Source organism: Ochotona princeps, chromosome X (assembly GCF_030435755.1).
Source record: "Ochotona princeps isolate mOchPri1 chromosome X, mOchPri1.hap1, whole genome shotgun sequence".
Taxonomy (NCBI): Eukaryota; Metazoa; Chordata; class Mammalia; order Lagomorpha; family Ochotonidae; genus Ochotona; species Ochotona princeps.
In genome coordinates, this window is record NC_080865.1 from 46,969,990 (window position 1) to 46,987,468 (window position 17,479).

The window sequence follows — 17,479 nt, forward strand, 5'->3', positions numbered from 1 at the left end:
GTGAAATGCTTTGCAAATGGTTACAGAATATATTATTAATTAGTAGTAGAATAATTGGGCCTGAAGACTGTGTGATGGTTATAAATAATACTGATCTTAGAAGCTCAGGCTTTCAAAGAGTAAAGCAGGAAGTCACCATCTACTTTACTGAGATAAGAGTTCCTTGATTTTCTAGTGACATTGCCTATTAAACATAATAAAGTATATTTGAGTTCAATCAGAAGATACTACTTATTAGAAAGGGTGACATTTCATGGATCTAAAATATAAAATTTATATATAATTTATTTACACACTGAGTCATCAACAGAAGTTTAATGTTTCTGAGGTTTTGGGTTAAATCATTGGGCACCATTGATTATCATCTGAAATACAAGATCAAAGCCAGGCTTATCAAAGGATAGCAAATATGAGGTATGGTATTTTAAATTTGCTGAGTTTCAAAATGGTATGGTATAGTGAACTAGACTAACATGAAGATGAAATTCAAGGAGAAATATCTATCATCTATCAATTAAAATGATCAACGTAAGTAATTTGTAAAACCTAGAAATATAAATGAGATAATAATAGCGATGCTGCTGCTGCTGCTGATGCAACAAAATCTAATATTTTGGATACCTGTTACATTCAATGGTAAGTACTTTACATGCATTGAGTAATTTATTTCTTACATCACACTGATGAATGATTTATCGAGGGTAGGAAAAATGATGTTAATAATGCAGCTTAGATTAAATGCAGGTCTCATTGACTATAGAGTATGAGAAATGGGACACTGAGGAATTCTAACATTTATGGAATGGGTAGAAAATGAAAAACAAAAAAAGAAGAAGAACCTAAAGAAGACTGAGAGAAGCCAGAGAAACAAGCAAAGTTTGAAGAAAAAAAAGAGTCCTGTGGAAATAAAGGGGAAAGAACTAGGAAGAGAATGGTCAATAAAACTGGATTCAAAGAACCAATCAGAGAAAGATGGGAAGTATCTAATAAGCTTAAGTGCTACTTGTCAGAATTGTTCTGATGGAGTTAGAATGGCTATAGTAGACTATTAATGAAAAGGCAGTAAGAAAGTGAAAACAGTGAAAAGGAATTGCCTTAGGAAGAAAAAGTTTTAAAAGTTAAGGAAACTTGATTGTTTATAGGCCACAAAGTATGGGATGGGACCGAATGAATGACTGAGAAGAAAACAAAGACCTGGAATACAAATTAAGTAAAGGCAAGCTTGTGGTTAACAAAGAGGGATAGAAACATAACAGTTAATAGCAAAAGATCAATTTCTTTGAGATTGGAGGAAAGTAAGTAAGATAGGTAAAAGTCATAGACAAAGTATAGAGGGTAAAATATTCTTTCATGGGGGCCTTGGTTTTTTTCTCTGTATTAGATCAGACTGTAGAAAGCAGAAACTTTGGGGACTTAGGTCATTGGTGCTTTCCATTGAAGAGAGAAAAGGGCAGGTGATAGAAGTAAAAGGATCCCTGTTTAGTGTTGAGTGTCCAGGTAAATTTGAAAATTGTATAGCCAAAGATGAAAATGTGTGCTTTTAGATGATTTTCTCCAACAACCCTTTAGGCAGAAAATGGCATGGGATTGTGGAGCTGAATAGTAAGGGGGCCACGCTGCATGAAGAAGAAAGAAAAATGCAAATGCAGAGTAGGAAGGAGAGCCTCAAGAGAGAAAGATTTTGAAATGAATGGATACATACTTGACTGGGAGCTAGCAGTAGCTAACTAGTGGCTAGTGGTTTTGAATACATTCTCTCCCTAACCTAATGGGGCCTCAGTTTCTTCATTTGTTAAAAGAAAGTCCTAGCAGATTTGATCTTTTCGGATCCTGGATTTTACTTTCTCTTCTGTCATTGCACTGCCATCTAGTGTATAAAGAATGTAGACGAGAGGCTATAAGAAAGAAATATAAAGGAATGAGTTGGCAAAAAAAAAATCTCCAGGCAAATGTATTTATCAAAGGGCAGATATGGAGCTAGATGGACAATATCTTATATTTTAGAGTGTTTTCATTTGCTTTTCGGGGATGTTTTGGTTCTGATGAATCATGATTCCTGTTTGTCTAAGACAACCTCATTTCATCTGTATCTGTTAGAAGGAACAGATTTCACATACTCCCTCTTAGAGAGGGAGTAGTACGGCTTTCAATGAAAATTATAAATACACCTTTTACCTTGTGATACTATGATTTCTACCTCTTCGTATAGTTACAATGTCTTAGTACATCTAAAACCAGAAAGTTAAGTTTGTGACCATGAACTGAGGGACTACTCTTTGTGATAACATGGGGCCAAAATAGTGGGAGGGGAAAATAAGGGGGGAGAAGGGGAAGGGCAGGAGTGAATTCCTATGCCTATAAAATGATGTCATGGAAAATAATAAATAAATAAGTAAATGAAGAAATATTTCATAAAACAACAATAACAAAAAAATCCAAAAGTCCTAAGTGAATACATGTGTTATGAAATTTTGAACAATATCGATACTGGTGGGGAACATATTTTCTTTTTACCCATAGGAACTTTTAAAATCATCTTCTTCCCTAATAAGTGATGTACTTTTTACCTGTACTGGCAACAGGGACCTGTGAAAGGAAGGTGGAAAATGTAAACTAAGCAAATAAAATGAGAACAAAGCATCACAAGGGCAGTTTGACCTATAGAAATAACTTTATCAAGTGATTACACTTTGGTGTGATCAAATACTTCGTTTCTCCTCATTTGCATCCAGTGTATACTGCATTTGATCTTAGCCAAAAAGGCTGAGAAATGATGAAATCAGTGTACATCAGCAGAGTGAAAAGTCAATCTACAGGAGAAAATATTTGCAAATCATAAGTAGTTTTTTCCAAAACATACAAATAACTGCTTCAATTCAATGTTAAACAACAAAAATAAATATCCCAATTAAAAGTGGGAAAGTAATTTAAATACTTATTTCTTTAAAGAAAACACAACTGACAGCCACATATAAGTTCTTCATTATCACAAATCATCAAGGAAATGCAAATTCAAACCACAGTAAGATGCTATCTCACAACTGTCAGTGTGATTATTATCAAAAAATAAGAAGTAAGAAGTACTTGCAAGGTTGTAGTGAAATTGGAACCTCTGTATTTTGTTGATGAGAGTATAAAACAGTATAACCATTATGGAAAAAAAGTCCCACATACTGCATAATTCCACTCATATGAGGTATACATAGTAGTAAAATTCATAAAAGTAGAAAATACAACAGAAGGCACAAGGAGCCACAACAAGGAGAAATGAGGAAGCATGGATATAACGTTTGAATTATGCACAATGAATAAGTACTAGAAATTTGTTGAACAATGTGGTAGCCAACCAGACAGTATTGCATGCTTGCAAGTAGTTAACAGGATGAGTTTTTAATTGTGTTCTTAGCTCACACACACACAGACACACAAACACTGAAATAGGAGACACAAGGAGACTTTTGGAAGTGATTGATATATCTATTATTTTGGCTGTGTTAATGAAATAAGTATATGCATATGCTCAAAACCATCAAATTGTGTGCATTAAACAGTGGATGTTTTTGTACATCAAGTACACCTTTATACAACAGGAATAATTTTAGAGTGTTAACTAGGCACTGCAAAGCATTCAAATCTATAGAAGACAAGAAGTTTAACTTTAATTATCTGGTAAATCTGTCATCACGCTGTCAGATAGTTTTCAGTAAATGCCTGACTCTTTAATAGAACAAACTATATATCCAGTGGTGAACCTGAATTTTTTTTTCTTTTTGCCAAGCAAATATTTACAGAGCCCATTCTGTGTCCTAGACACTGCATTAGTTGTTCATAGATTTGAGTCAACAAGAATTTCACATACACTTTGCTTAGATTCTTGACTAACAGAATCGAATGCTAGAAATTAGGCAAACGTGTTGTACACACAATAAATAAAAGAGGAACAATATTGAGGGCAATTATGTTTGCACAGAGGATGCAGTTGTTAATAAGGTTTTTAATATTGTATGCAGGGAGGAAGATCAGAATAGGTAGTGCAAACAACCATGAGTATTCAAGGTTAAAGCATCGGTGGGAACAAAAAGTCAAAGCAAATGGACAGAGAATATGTCCACCGCAGGAAGATAAAATTTGTTATCAGGAGAAATAATTGTTGGGTAGAAGCAGGGGAATTGTATTGAACAGAGGAGTGGAGCAACTTGCTTCAGTTTGGGGAAGAAAAAGTTTTGTTGAGATAGGTAATTAGGAATCATTATAGGCACTTAAAGGATAAAGTGAACTCGTGAATGCTAAATTTATTGAAACTTCCTCAGTAACTGATAATGCAAGAATGTAGAAAACAATGCCCGAGGCCAGGAAGTGTAGCCAAGAGTTTGCTACAGATATTTCAGCCATGGGTGTATAGAAGAACAACTGGAGAATTCAAAGATGTGAAAAAGGAGAACAAGAGACAAACCTTAGAGACATTTCATAAGAGGCAAGGATTGAAAAGATATAAGCTTGTCATGTAGCTGCGAAAGAAAGAATAAAAGAGTAGCCTGAAATTTTAAAAAGTGAGCAATAAAAGAAACTATGACTGTATGTGAACATGAATAAAAGTATAGGAATATGGATTCACCTTTGTAGCTAGAAAGAATATTGATTTTTCAGAGATTTGTTTGGGCTTGTAAATAGAAATGTCTTGCAAGGATTTGCAGATGCATATGTGATTAATGCACTGGTGCAATTTGCAGAAATAAGGAAAGGTAGAGAGAAAAGAAAGAACAAAAGGAGGAAGAGAAAGAAAGAGAAGGAGGGGGAAAGCAAATTAAACAGGCCAGAGGATAAGGGCTTGAAGAAGAAAGAGAGGAAGGCAGAAGAAAAAGGGGGAAACAGAGAACGAATGTGAAAAAGATTGTTTAGAAGAAAATAGAATATGTGGCACATAATGGGCCCTGAATATATGCTTATTCATCCAAAGAACAATGTCAAAAGTGTTAAAAATAAAGAAAATAACCCCAGGGTATTGAAATTCAAGAAGATTCAAGAAGATCACAGGCTGTGGCAACAGAAAGTTTTTAGAGTCTTTGGGGAGAACAGGTTGGCAAGTGGGATGGAAAGCTAGGGCAGGAGGAGGACAGAAGGGCTAGTTTATAGAATGTTGGAAAGGAAGGAATGGGTCAAGAGTAAAAACGCAGATTTTGTAGACACTTTCGTAGTTTGTTTTATGTAAAGAAGCTATAAGTCCCTTTGAAGGTAGAAGAAAACCAAGAAGTCCATAGTACATGTGATGGAGGATGCCAGAGTAAAGAAGGGGAAATGACTGATTAGAATGTATTTGTTCCTCAGTTTGTAGATAGAGTAACACCTTAAAATATAATAATAAAACCCAATAGAAGAATTTCAGAAAGAATGTTTTGAAAAGCTGGGGTCATTTTCCCACTATAAATTCGGTTATCTTCTTTCCAGCCAATTATACTAGGAACAATTAAGCTGGTTTACTTTACTTTTGATTTCTGTGAAATTACCTTTGTCTCTAGGGATATTTAATATTTGAGAAAAAACAAGCAAGCAAGCAAGCAAGCAAAAAAAAAAACAGGTGCTTCTATGTGTCCCAAAGAGTTCCAATTTCTTGGTGGTAGTTCAGGTGATTTGAAATATCAGAGAGAAACAATTATTGTGGCTCAGATTCTGGGAAGTTGTTCTTCCATGCACAAATTTTCTGGAAGTTGAACTAAAATTGGGAAAGATGACTTGAAGTCTTTTTATGTGGACTTCAATGTCATCCTCCTTTGGCCTTGTATCATCCAGAACAGGACACAAATCTCCATTCCACGTGCCCTTTCAGTGCCAAAGAAAACATGAAAAATAACTCTTTCGCTGCTTGTGCAAGTCTCAGACACTGGTTCACTGGTGTTCTGACTCAGAGATATTCATCACTGTGCAATCAGGAGCCTTTTGATTCAGTTAGCAAGAACCACACAGCTTGCCCTTTTCACCCTTCAACTCTTGCCTGGCCTCTCTGTTACCTTCACTTTGAATCAGGAAATCTTCCTTGATAGGAATACATGGATTGAGTTGTTGATGGTCAATAGGGGGCTGGATTGTCCTTAGGACCAAAGGAAGATTTCCCATTCCCTGTGAATTACACTGTTTTCTATATATCATAGATAGTTGAATAAGATCTTGAAAATTAGCCCTTTTTGCAAACTAATTTTATAATCTGAATTTACCATATGATGTGGTCACTCCACTTCTGGGCATACATTCAGAAGAATTGAGTAGATTCAACAAACATTTATACACCAGAGTTCATAGTCTCATTTAATATGATAATAAGCTGGAAGCGATCCGAGTGTACCTTGAAAAATGAATAAACAAATGGTTGAATCAAAGGGAAAAAAGAGACAGCCAGAATTTATCTGTAGTACCTTTGTCAGCTAATCACTGAAAATTAATAGTTCCTTTTGAGTTTGCCTTTTCTGCAAAACACGTTACTCTAATCAGACACTTTGTAACCTTTAGCAGTTACTCCTGTAACCAAAGCCTGCCAGCTCAAAAACAAAAGTAGGGGGAGGATATTCATCTTCTAGATAATTATCTTTTTCTGAGTAGTTGTTGAATAAAAACAATGGCTAGGTCTTGAGTTGAAATGAAATCAATTTTACCTTTGGTTCTGATTGCACAAACTTAATGTATTCATCCAATCAACAACTATTTATCAAGGTGTGTTTTATGTATTAGGTCAGATGCTGAATATACCAAAGCAAGGTGTGATTCCTCTTCCTATGCAACTAGAAATGCTCGCAGGGGAAAGTGGTGGCTAATGCGTTTTTGTAAAACAGGCATTTGAACATCAATCTTCAGAGTAGCCACATTCACAATGACCAAAAGCTGGAAGTAGTCCAAGTATATCTTGAAAAATGAATAAAAAAGGGTCTGATATGAGGTTCAGTGGCTAAATCCTTGTCTTGCACATGCTAGAATTCCATATGGATGCTGGTGCATGTCCCAGATGTTCCACTTTCCATGCAGCTCCATGCTTGTGGCCTGGGAAAGCAGTTGAGTTTGGCCCAAAGCCTTGGGACCCTGCACCCATGTGGGAAACCTTGAGAAGCTCCCGGCTACTGCTTTTTGGATCAGCTGCACTTCAGCCACTTTAGCCATTTGGGAAATGAACAGTGGATGGAAGATCTTTCTCTGTGTATCCCCTTATTTCTGTAAATCTACATTTCCAATAAAGATAAATAAAAAATGAAAAAAGAAACTGAAAAAATCTTTGTACATATAAGGGTACTGCAAAAATTTCTAGAAAATGGGATTAAGTAATAAATTTTCTTTTGATACAAAAATCTTTGAGATTCATGCATTTTATTTCATTACAAAATTTCCCATGAATGTTTTAAGATGTTTCATATGCATCGAGCTTTAATTTATTGCACCCAAACCAAATTTATCTTTTAATTTCATTTTCCATGAATGTCTGAGGTATCTTTACACATACAGTGGAATACTATGCAGTTTTTACAAGGAAGGAGATATGATAGATGCTACAAGCAAATAAACCTTAAACATATTATTCCAAGAGAAGCAAGCCAGACGTAAAAGGACAAAACATACTTGATTCTGCTTGTGTGAGATTCCTAGAATGGTCAAATTCATGGAAACAAAATCAGAATTCTGGTTTTCAGAGTCTGGGAGAGGGGATTAGGTAAGGGGATATTATTCATCAACTTCAGAGTTTCAATGTGTTTAATGACATGGAACTGTACCAAGCGGTTAGAAAGTTTCAAGTTTTGTGTGTTTTCTTCACAAAGTGATTTAAAACCTGACATTACTTACAATGCAACACTTCTTTGTTTCATTGAATCATGATCCCTATCAGATTAAACTTCATCTTGATTGGACTTTGATTTTTAAAATGGCAAACTAAATATTATCCACAATAAAGCTCTGTGATGATTAGTGTTCTTGCGCTATTACATTTTCTATTATTCAAAATTCGTATCATTGGTATTGGTGTTGTGGCATTACAGTTTAGTCCTCCACCTTGTGGCCCCAGCATCCTATATGGACCTCAGTTCAGGTCCTGGTTGCTACGCTTCCCATCCAGCTCTCTGATTATGCCTGGGAAGCAGGGGAAGATGACGCAAAGTCTTGGGATAGTGCACCCATGTGGATGACCTGGAAGAAGCTCCTGGCTCTTGTCTTCAAATCACCTCAGCTCTGGCTATTGCTGCTATTAAGGGTGTGAACCAGGGAATGGAGAGACTTTTCTCTTTGTTGCCTTCTATGTGAAATCTGTTTTTCAAATAAAAATAAACACATCTTTATAAAACAAAAAATATTCACAACATTACACATTCTTTAATTTTTCATAATCCAACAATATCCATTGGCACATTTATATGTGTAACCTTTGCCATAAGGTGAGATGGATTTTTTTAATTATTATTTTTCATTATACAGTTTTATAAACTCAGGGATTATTTCCCCTTTCACCATCCCCACTCCTCCTCCTCTGAATTGTTTTCCCCTACATTACTGCGATAGTATAGTCGTTCAACAAGTCACAATTCCATCATTCTATTATTTAAGTGATGGAATTTTTAAAGGGCCAAACTTATCAATATCAAGGTGAACACATGGGAGGTACAGCTGTTCTAAAGTATCCTGCAAGGCTACAGATGTGTAGAGTGCAGCAAAAATCCTGTTGTCAATGAGGTGGTCACAGAAGGTGGTTAAGAACTCGCATTTACTTTTAACATATTGGTTACTCATTACTATGTCAATTAATTCCATAATGATGTAAATTTTTGCTGATGGTATGTTGGAGCTTTCAATTGACTGGGATGATACTCTGCTGGCTCTGTCTTCAGACCAGAGAGGGTATACTTAAGAAGCCATTGAACTTGACTGGACAATAAGATGCTGGACTCTATGTTTGGTATATGCTAGTAATGGGGGAATCTCAACTGAACTTGAACTGTGGTTATGCAACAAGGTGGAGGAATCCACCATGGTGGGAGGGTTTGGGGAGGGGTGGGGAGAACCCAAGTACCTATGAAACCGTGTCACATAATACAATGTAATTAATGAATTAAAAATAATAAATAATTAAAAATAAATAAATAAAAAGAAAAAAAATCCTGTTGTCATTGCAGGAAAACATAGAGCTCTTCAGCTCCACTTGCTTTATAATGATGAGCAGATTCCAACTCTATTCAGATTTCATTTTAGAAACACTAGAACCTTCCAAATTAAAATATTATTATTCATTTTAAAAGTAGGGTGACAGGGGCCTGGAACAGTAGCCTAGTGGCTAAAGTCCTCTCCTTGCGTGCTCCAGGGTTCCATATGGGTGCTGGTTCATGTCCTGGCTGCTCCAGTTCCCACTCAGCCCCCTGCTTGTGACTTGGGAAAATAGTAGAGGACAACCCAAAGCTCTGGGACTCTGCGCTTATGTGGGAGACCCAAAAGCAGCTCCTGGCTTTGGAAAGATTCAGCTCTGGCTGTTGCACCTACTTGGGGGATTGAACTAGTGGATGGAAGAACTTTCTATCTCTCTGTAAAATCTGCATTTCTAATACAAATACATATTTTTTTTTCTGTAGGGTGACAAAAGAGAGGAAGGGAAGAAAGGAATGAAAGATGAGAGAGAGAGAGAGAGAATGTTGAATATGTATCTACTGGTTCACTTCTAAATAGCTGTAACAGCTAGGGCTGTACCAGGCCAATGTCAAGAGCCAGGAACTCCATCTGACACCTCCAAATGGATGTCAGAGGTTCAAGTACTTGGACCATCTTTGGTACTTTCTCAGCAACACGGATATGAACTAGTTCAGATAGGGATCACCCTGATAAAGGATGCAGACTTCTGAAGTGACACTGCTGTGTCACAGTGCCAGCTCCTCTCCAACATGGCTTTAATCGAATTTCTCTGACTTTTCTGTCCAACTCCCCTTCACACGTTCTGTGAATCCCATTCAATCTTGACTAACAGATAGTTCTAAGACGCCCCTTGAATCTCTAATAATTTAGGACTTTCCTTCGTTTCAACCCCAAATAATCTGTTCTCTCTTTCATCCCTGTGTAAAAATATTTACTAAAAATTACATGCAAAAATATACACACATGTATGAGGTAGTAGGTGATGTTTCATTAGATTTTTATCTTTTGCAATGTCAAATCCAAGTAATATATATGTATCCTTTCAAGCACTTAACATTTCTTTGTAGTGAAAACACACAAAGCCTGTTTCCTAGTTTTTTCTTAGGGAAGTACACAGCACATTAACATCTTATATCTTTGCACTATGGTGCAGTAGAACTCAAGACTTTTTCCTCCTATCTAGCTGTAATTTAGTACCCATCATTCAGCTTTTCCCCATCTCTCCTTTTCCACATGTCTTTCCAGCTTCTCTTAACGATGACCATAATATTTTTAACTTTTGTGAGATCACCTGTATTTCTTTTTTTTTTACTTTTTTTTTTATTAATTATTATGCATTATGTGACAGTTTCATAGGCTCTGGGAATCCCCCCACCCCTCCCCACGCCCCTCCCCCCTGGTGGATTCCTCCACCTTGGTGCAGTATTACAGTTCAAATTCAATCAAGATTCTTTCCTTGCAAACAGATACCAAACATAGAGTCCAGCTACTTATTGTCCAGATGGGTTGAACAGTTTCTTGGGGAGACCATTTCTGGTCCAAAGTTAGAGCTGGTAGAATATCATCCCAGTCAATTAAGAGTCCCAATATAACATTAACAGCAATTTGTAACATTATGGAATTGACATGGTTTTGCGTAACCAGTATGTTAAAAAAAAAAACAAAAAACAAGTTCTTAACCACAACCTATGATTTGCTCATTGACATTTCAATTTTAGTTTGTATACAGGACCGGCTGCTATATACCTTAAAATGGCTATAAGGTAGCATTCAGCTGTCTCGTGTCTATTTCATTTTAGTATTTAGCCATTTGTTGTGTTGAAGTATAATTTTACTGATCTTGGCAGATTTTAGGATAATCTAGACTGGCTTGTAACTCTAACAAGACATTTGTCAACAATTAAGGTGCAGAACATTCCTGAAAGATAGTACCTGTATATTGTAATATTATTGCAATCTCTAACAACCTGTATCCAATACAATAAGATAATGCGATATAATCTATAAACCAACAATTAATGTCAGAATACTTAAGATCTACATCGAAAAACTGTAAAACCTACTATACCCTCAATATGCTATGTTAATCCGTAATGGGGGGGAGTGCAGGGAAGCCTTTCAGGACCATAAAAAGAGTGAGGAAAAAGTACAATATAGCCGATCACCTGTATTTCTGTACTCCTAATGAGTGAAACTTTATATTTGTATTTCTTTGGCTTATTTCACTTAAAATAATGATCACCAGATCTATCTATGCTGTTGTAAATGACAAAAAAATTGTATAGTTTTATGATTAACATTTTATTGTACATATATTCTGCATCCTTTTTTTAGTTTATCAATCTTGATTTTTAAAGTTTTATTTTATTTTTATTAAAAATCAGATTTACAGAAATAAGTATAAACAGAAGAAGAGGGAAGTGTTTGCTCCCCAGATGGCCTCAGTGGCTGGAAATGGGCAGATCTGAAGCCAGGAGCTAGGAATCTCTTTCAGGTCTCCCACAATGGTACAGGGGCCCAAACACTGATGCTTTCCCAGGTAATTAGCGCGGAATTGGTTCAAAGGTGGAGCAGCATCTGGACATGAGCCAGCACCCATATAGAATGTCAGGCAGTTCAGGCAGAAGCTCACCTACTAGGCCACTGAACCTTCTCCTCCACATTTTCAGCATCCATTCATCAGTAAATGGGCACTCAGGTTGTTTACATTTCCTGGCTGATGCGAATAGTGCTGCGTAAACATGTGAGTGCAGATGGCTCTTAGACAGATGGATTTCATTCTCCTTGGATGTGTGCCCAAGAGTGCGATTGCTGGATAATATGCTAGTTTATTTTCAGTTTCTTTTCTTCTCTCTCTTTTAATTCCATGCTGTTTTCCACCATGGCTGTATCAATACACTTTTCCACCAAAATGAAACCATATACAATTGCCTTTTCTCTATAATCTTGGACACACTCATCTTTTACCTTCTTGATAATAGTCAATCAAACTAGAGTGAGGTGATATCTCAATGTGATTTTAAACTACATTTCTCTGATGACTAGTGGTATTGAGTATTCTTTAATGTGTATATAGGCCATTTATATGTCCTCCTTTAACGAATATATATTTAAATATATTACAACTTTATGAAAAGGTTTTAAGAAATTCATTTTATTATTTATTTGAAAGACAGAGTCAGAAAGAGAAGGGGTGGAGGAGAGAGAAAACATCCATTCACTGGTTCAATCCCTAAATTGCTACAAAGGCTGTAGCTGGGACAGGTCAAAGACAGGATCTCAGCACTCTACATCCAGGTCTCCAATATGGATGGCAAGGGCCCAAACATGTGGAAAATCTTCTGTTGCTTTCCCAGGTTCATGGTCAGAGAGCTGGTTCTGAAGTGGAGCACTTGGGACTTGAATGAGCACTCACATCAGATGGCAACATCACAGGCTGTGGCTTAACTCACTGTGCTACACATTGACCCTGCTGTATTGCCTGCCCCTCATTAAATTATTTTTTGCCTGAGATTTTTATTTATCCTGATTGACCCCTTGTAAAAGGTATAGCTTTCAAATATCTTTTTCTGGTGTTTATGACTCAGTAGTAGATTTCTAACCTTTGCTCTTACTCTCTTTGTCACCCTATATACAGTCTAGTTTTAAAATGTGCCCCAGTTTTATTTATGAAGCTTAAAAAATTATTAAGAAGTATTCAGTCCCTCTGTTTCAAAACTTGCAGAGCCCCTTGTCTGGTCTTCTCTTCAGGAACAAGTCGTTTTTAGTCGTTTATGTGTGAGTGCCCACCAAGTTAAAAATTATTCAAATATGCGGACCATATCAAAACTTCCATCACACAACTACCAAAGCCCTTCCTCCATATAATTTCTTATTTGGTTTTGAGATATATTGCATAGAGCAATTGAACTGCACTAAGTAAAAGTGAAGCATTCAGACTAGGGATTAAGTGCCAAGCCAGAAGGACACAGTGTCCCTTCCCAACAAAGTTCAAGGTCAATCACCACGTTTTCTCCCATCTGAGGGCCTTTGAACTTGAATTCTTTCTGCCTGCAACATTTTCCTTTTTAGACGATGAATTAATAACATATTAGTTATATAGTCCTTTGCACAAAATGGCTGCTATAGAATATCCCATTTTTTGGATATTATATCAAATTCTACTTTCCACATTTAATTTAGTTTTTCTCTCAGCCTTGTGGAAAACTATCAGTTTTTAGGGATGATTGACTGTAGCTTGAAGAACTCTTCTGGAAAAAAAAAGGACATGCAGTATAACTTGTGTAACTTCCCACAGCTTCAAATGTGTGTGTGTGTGTGTGTGTGTGTGCGTGCGCACATGTGTGTGTTTAAACTAAACTTAAAAAGCTTATAACAGAGCATAGGAGTAGCAATTATTTTATAATTACACATGTAAGCATGAGGGTTGATTAATTATGGATTTCCAATTTAACTCTTACAATTGCATAATTATATTTTTGCAGCTGTTACATTAGAATATTTAACTGTAATCTTGAAGTAGAAAGTCTGTGTTTTAAGAATCAGTATAAAGTTAAATGAACACTTTAAAATGTATAAATGTATACTGTATTTTTCTTTTCTTTGCAAGAATACTGACTACAAAGTGTAGCAGAAGCAATTAATGGCTGTGAGCAAGCTGATTTTGTCAGAAATTATACACTAACTTTGGTACGCTAGAGAATGTCTTTTTGCACTCATGAACTTTTCTAATAAGAACTTATACTCTGTGATGATAGCATATTATACAAAGTGCTATTAAAATAAGTGAAGGACAGCCCCAAGCACCCACAATAAAATTAAATGTACATTCCATCATAAGCTATCTGTTATCTCCATTTTCATGTTTAATTTTGAGGGAGGGAGAAGGGAGAGTGAGTGATACGGGGCGGGGGAGGGAGGGAGAGGGAACCAAAGAGAGAGATGGGAGAAGATGAAGAAGAGGGGGAGAGAGAGTGTGTAGAGAGTATCATTCAGGGATTTACTCCCCAGTACCCATTAGGGCAAGGACTAGGCCTACCCAAATCTGTGAACAGGGACATCAATCCAGGTTTTCCATGTGGTCAGAAAGGACTAAATTGAGGCTTTATTGTATTCTCACCTCTTCAGTATGTTCAGAAAAGTTTAGGAACGATTGAGATTAAGTCTATCTCAAATGTTTGGTTGAATTCATCAGTGATACCAACTGCTCCAACTATTCTAGGGCTTGTCTTTGTTACAAGGTTTTCATTTCTGACTCAACGCACTTGGTGATTCAATGACTGACTATGTATCTACTCAGATTTTCCATTTCTTCATATTTCAGTCTTGGTAGGCCATGTGATCCCCAAAATTCAGTCATTTAATCTAGATTACCTAATTAGTTATATGTTTTTACAGTCATATCTTGATATCTTTATTTCACTAAAATTAGTAGTGATATCCTACCTTTCATTATGTTTTCAAATGCTTAAATTTTGTGTTATATTTATTGTTTAAAAAGCACAAAGAAATTTATATTATGAAAATGGAAAAAAAAAGAAAATTGTTACTTATTTTGCTGCCACAATACCCAAAGGGTAGGTCCACAGCAATAGATGTTGGAGAAATAAGAGTGTAGATTTTAAGTCAGGTACTGTGAATAGCCGAGACATGCCGCAGCTATGAGAAATACAGCAGCCTCAAAGTGTGTGACACTCCAGATTTCAGTCATAAGTTGTGGATGGAGACACAATAGAGTTTTAGGGGAGAAAATTCTGAAAGTTTCGCTGCTGACTCTTTTATAGCTGTGCCCACATAATTTATCTAATGGGACTCATTTTCCCTTCAATCCTAGTGCTGCCTCCTGAAATACTAGAAATCTGGGGCTTGTGCCTTCCAGGCTAAAGATTCCAATATCTTCTTACACTTTATTTCTCATTTTGTTTAGCTCCATATTACTTAACAAAACTGTGAATTCTTCTTTACTAATGTCTTTCACATCTATCCCTTCCTTTCAATTCCCAGTAATATTGTCCTTGTTCAAGAACATACTGTTATTCCTAACTGAATGAATACACACCTTTGTCTTCCTTCTCCCGTTAGCAATGCCGTGTATTCACTAATATTGTAAATATTTTATATTCTCTCTATATATTATAATATTGTTACCAAAGTCGAGTGTGTACAGCCCAGGAAATATGTAAGATAATATATGAAGAAGAGAAAATATTAGAACTTCCATTTCGTTTGCTTAACATTATTGTCTTAAAATTGTATTTTGTGTATTTTTGTATGTATAATGTATTAAAATAGTAGATGTGGATATTATGTATAAATAAAGGGATGAATTTGGAACACATTTGATTACAGAATTGTGAGTCCTAAGAAGTTTTCAGACAATCCAGTACAAATAATTTAGCCAAATACTCAATGTTAAGTACATTTCTCCATTTAAATCAGTCTGATCTTCAAACAATTGGGAAGATTTATTTTGCACATAAGCAAATACTCTTTAAATATTTCTCAACACTACATCATTGATATTGTCTCCTGACTGTGAATGATCTCTTAGCTTCTTTTCTTATCTAATCACATGCATCTTTCAAAATATAATTCATACCACATGTCATCTAGGGAAGCTTATCAACTATTATAATTTTCTGAATTCTTTTAGCAACTACAATTTCTAATTGTGACATTGAAGTGTATCTTGTACAGCAGTGTTATCAGCATTTTATGCAATACCTTTATTTAGCTGTATATTTTATTCGCATGTACCTGGGGTATACAAATAATTTGTTCATTTTCCTATAAGGTTCTTCATAGAACCCAGAATGCATCAATATTTAGGCTCAATAAATGTTTAGACAAAAAGGGCACATATGCACAAAAAAGTGAAACAGCTACACAAATATAAATACACACACACACACACACACATATATATATATATATATATATATATGATGAAGGTAGAAAGAGAAGAATGAAGGAGTTGTCAGGGATGATTATAGAAGGTTTCTGAATGAATTTTGTGGTAGTATGCAAAAGTGGTTGTACATGAGCTCGAAAAAGATATTCGTTGTTCAAGAATCAAGGAAAAGCATTTTTTCTGCTCAAACTTTGTGTTAAAAGTCTTAGAGGCTGAAAGTGGTGGAAGGCATGGGAATATATTGTTAAAGACTTAGGAGTTGGTGCAATGGGTCAAAGGACTAATCCTCCACCTGCAAGCACCAGCGTCCCATATGAGCACCAATTCCTGTCCTGGCTGCCCCACTTCCCATCCAGCTCCCTGCTTGTGGCCTGATAAATCTGTGGAGAACGGCCCAAAGATCTGTGCAGGCATGGGAGGACCAGAAGAGGCTCCTGGCTATTACAGTAATTTGGAGAGTGACAAATGGAAGATCTTTCTGTATCATTCCTTCTGTCTTTAAAATCTGCCTTTAAAAAAGTGTGCAGGATTTAGAATCAAATCGATCCTTTGGATCTTATGTGTGCTTCAGTATTAAGTCTGTGATCATGGACAATCTATTTGAGTTCTAGGAATTTCAATGAGCTCATTTTTTAACTTTATTATATTTTGACAGTCTTTACATTGTTGATTAGGTTAAAAAAGTTACAAGGGCTAAAGGTACTATTGAGGAGAAGCCCCACCCAGTCTCCCACCCACCCCAGGTCCCAGTAGTTCACCAGTTATGCATTGCTGCCAATCTTGCCACTCCAGACACTATGAGGCTGTTGAATAATCTACTGATTGACATAGTCCATCACAGAGTCTCCCTTTGTCCAGTGTTTCGCTGTCAACATATAGCTGTGGTGGTTGATTGACCTGTTCTATCTTCTGTCTTTTCTTGGTTAAGGTTCTGAGTTCGCCATTTCGGTTGAGGGGATCCCCAAAGAAACTTTGAGGTGTTCCCAGACCAGAATCCTATATATACTAGCAAGTACAGGACCTGGCACAGTCCATCTCCCCAATCAGCTGGTGGTTGCAATTGCTGGGTTGGTTCTGTCTTGAGCCCCAACTTCCACTGGAGCCAATGGGTGTTGCAGTCCAGCCTGGTTCTGCTCATCATATACTCGGCCATCACACAAACCAGTGGGAACTGCAACCTGGTCAGAGGGACCCACAATAACCCCCACCAGGCCCGCCCCTGCCCTCATTTGCCAGTATGTGTAGCTGACTAGTTCAGTCTGCCCCATATCCCATTTGGCTCTCGTAAATGTCGAAGGGTATTGGAGCTTGGTTCCATCCAACCAACTCAACCGTCCAGCCCTCACGGGTGCCTCTCTGTCTAGCCATCCCAGCCCCTGTCCTAGTTATTATTGTGCCCTCCCATGGGAGTGTTAACCCAAG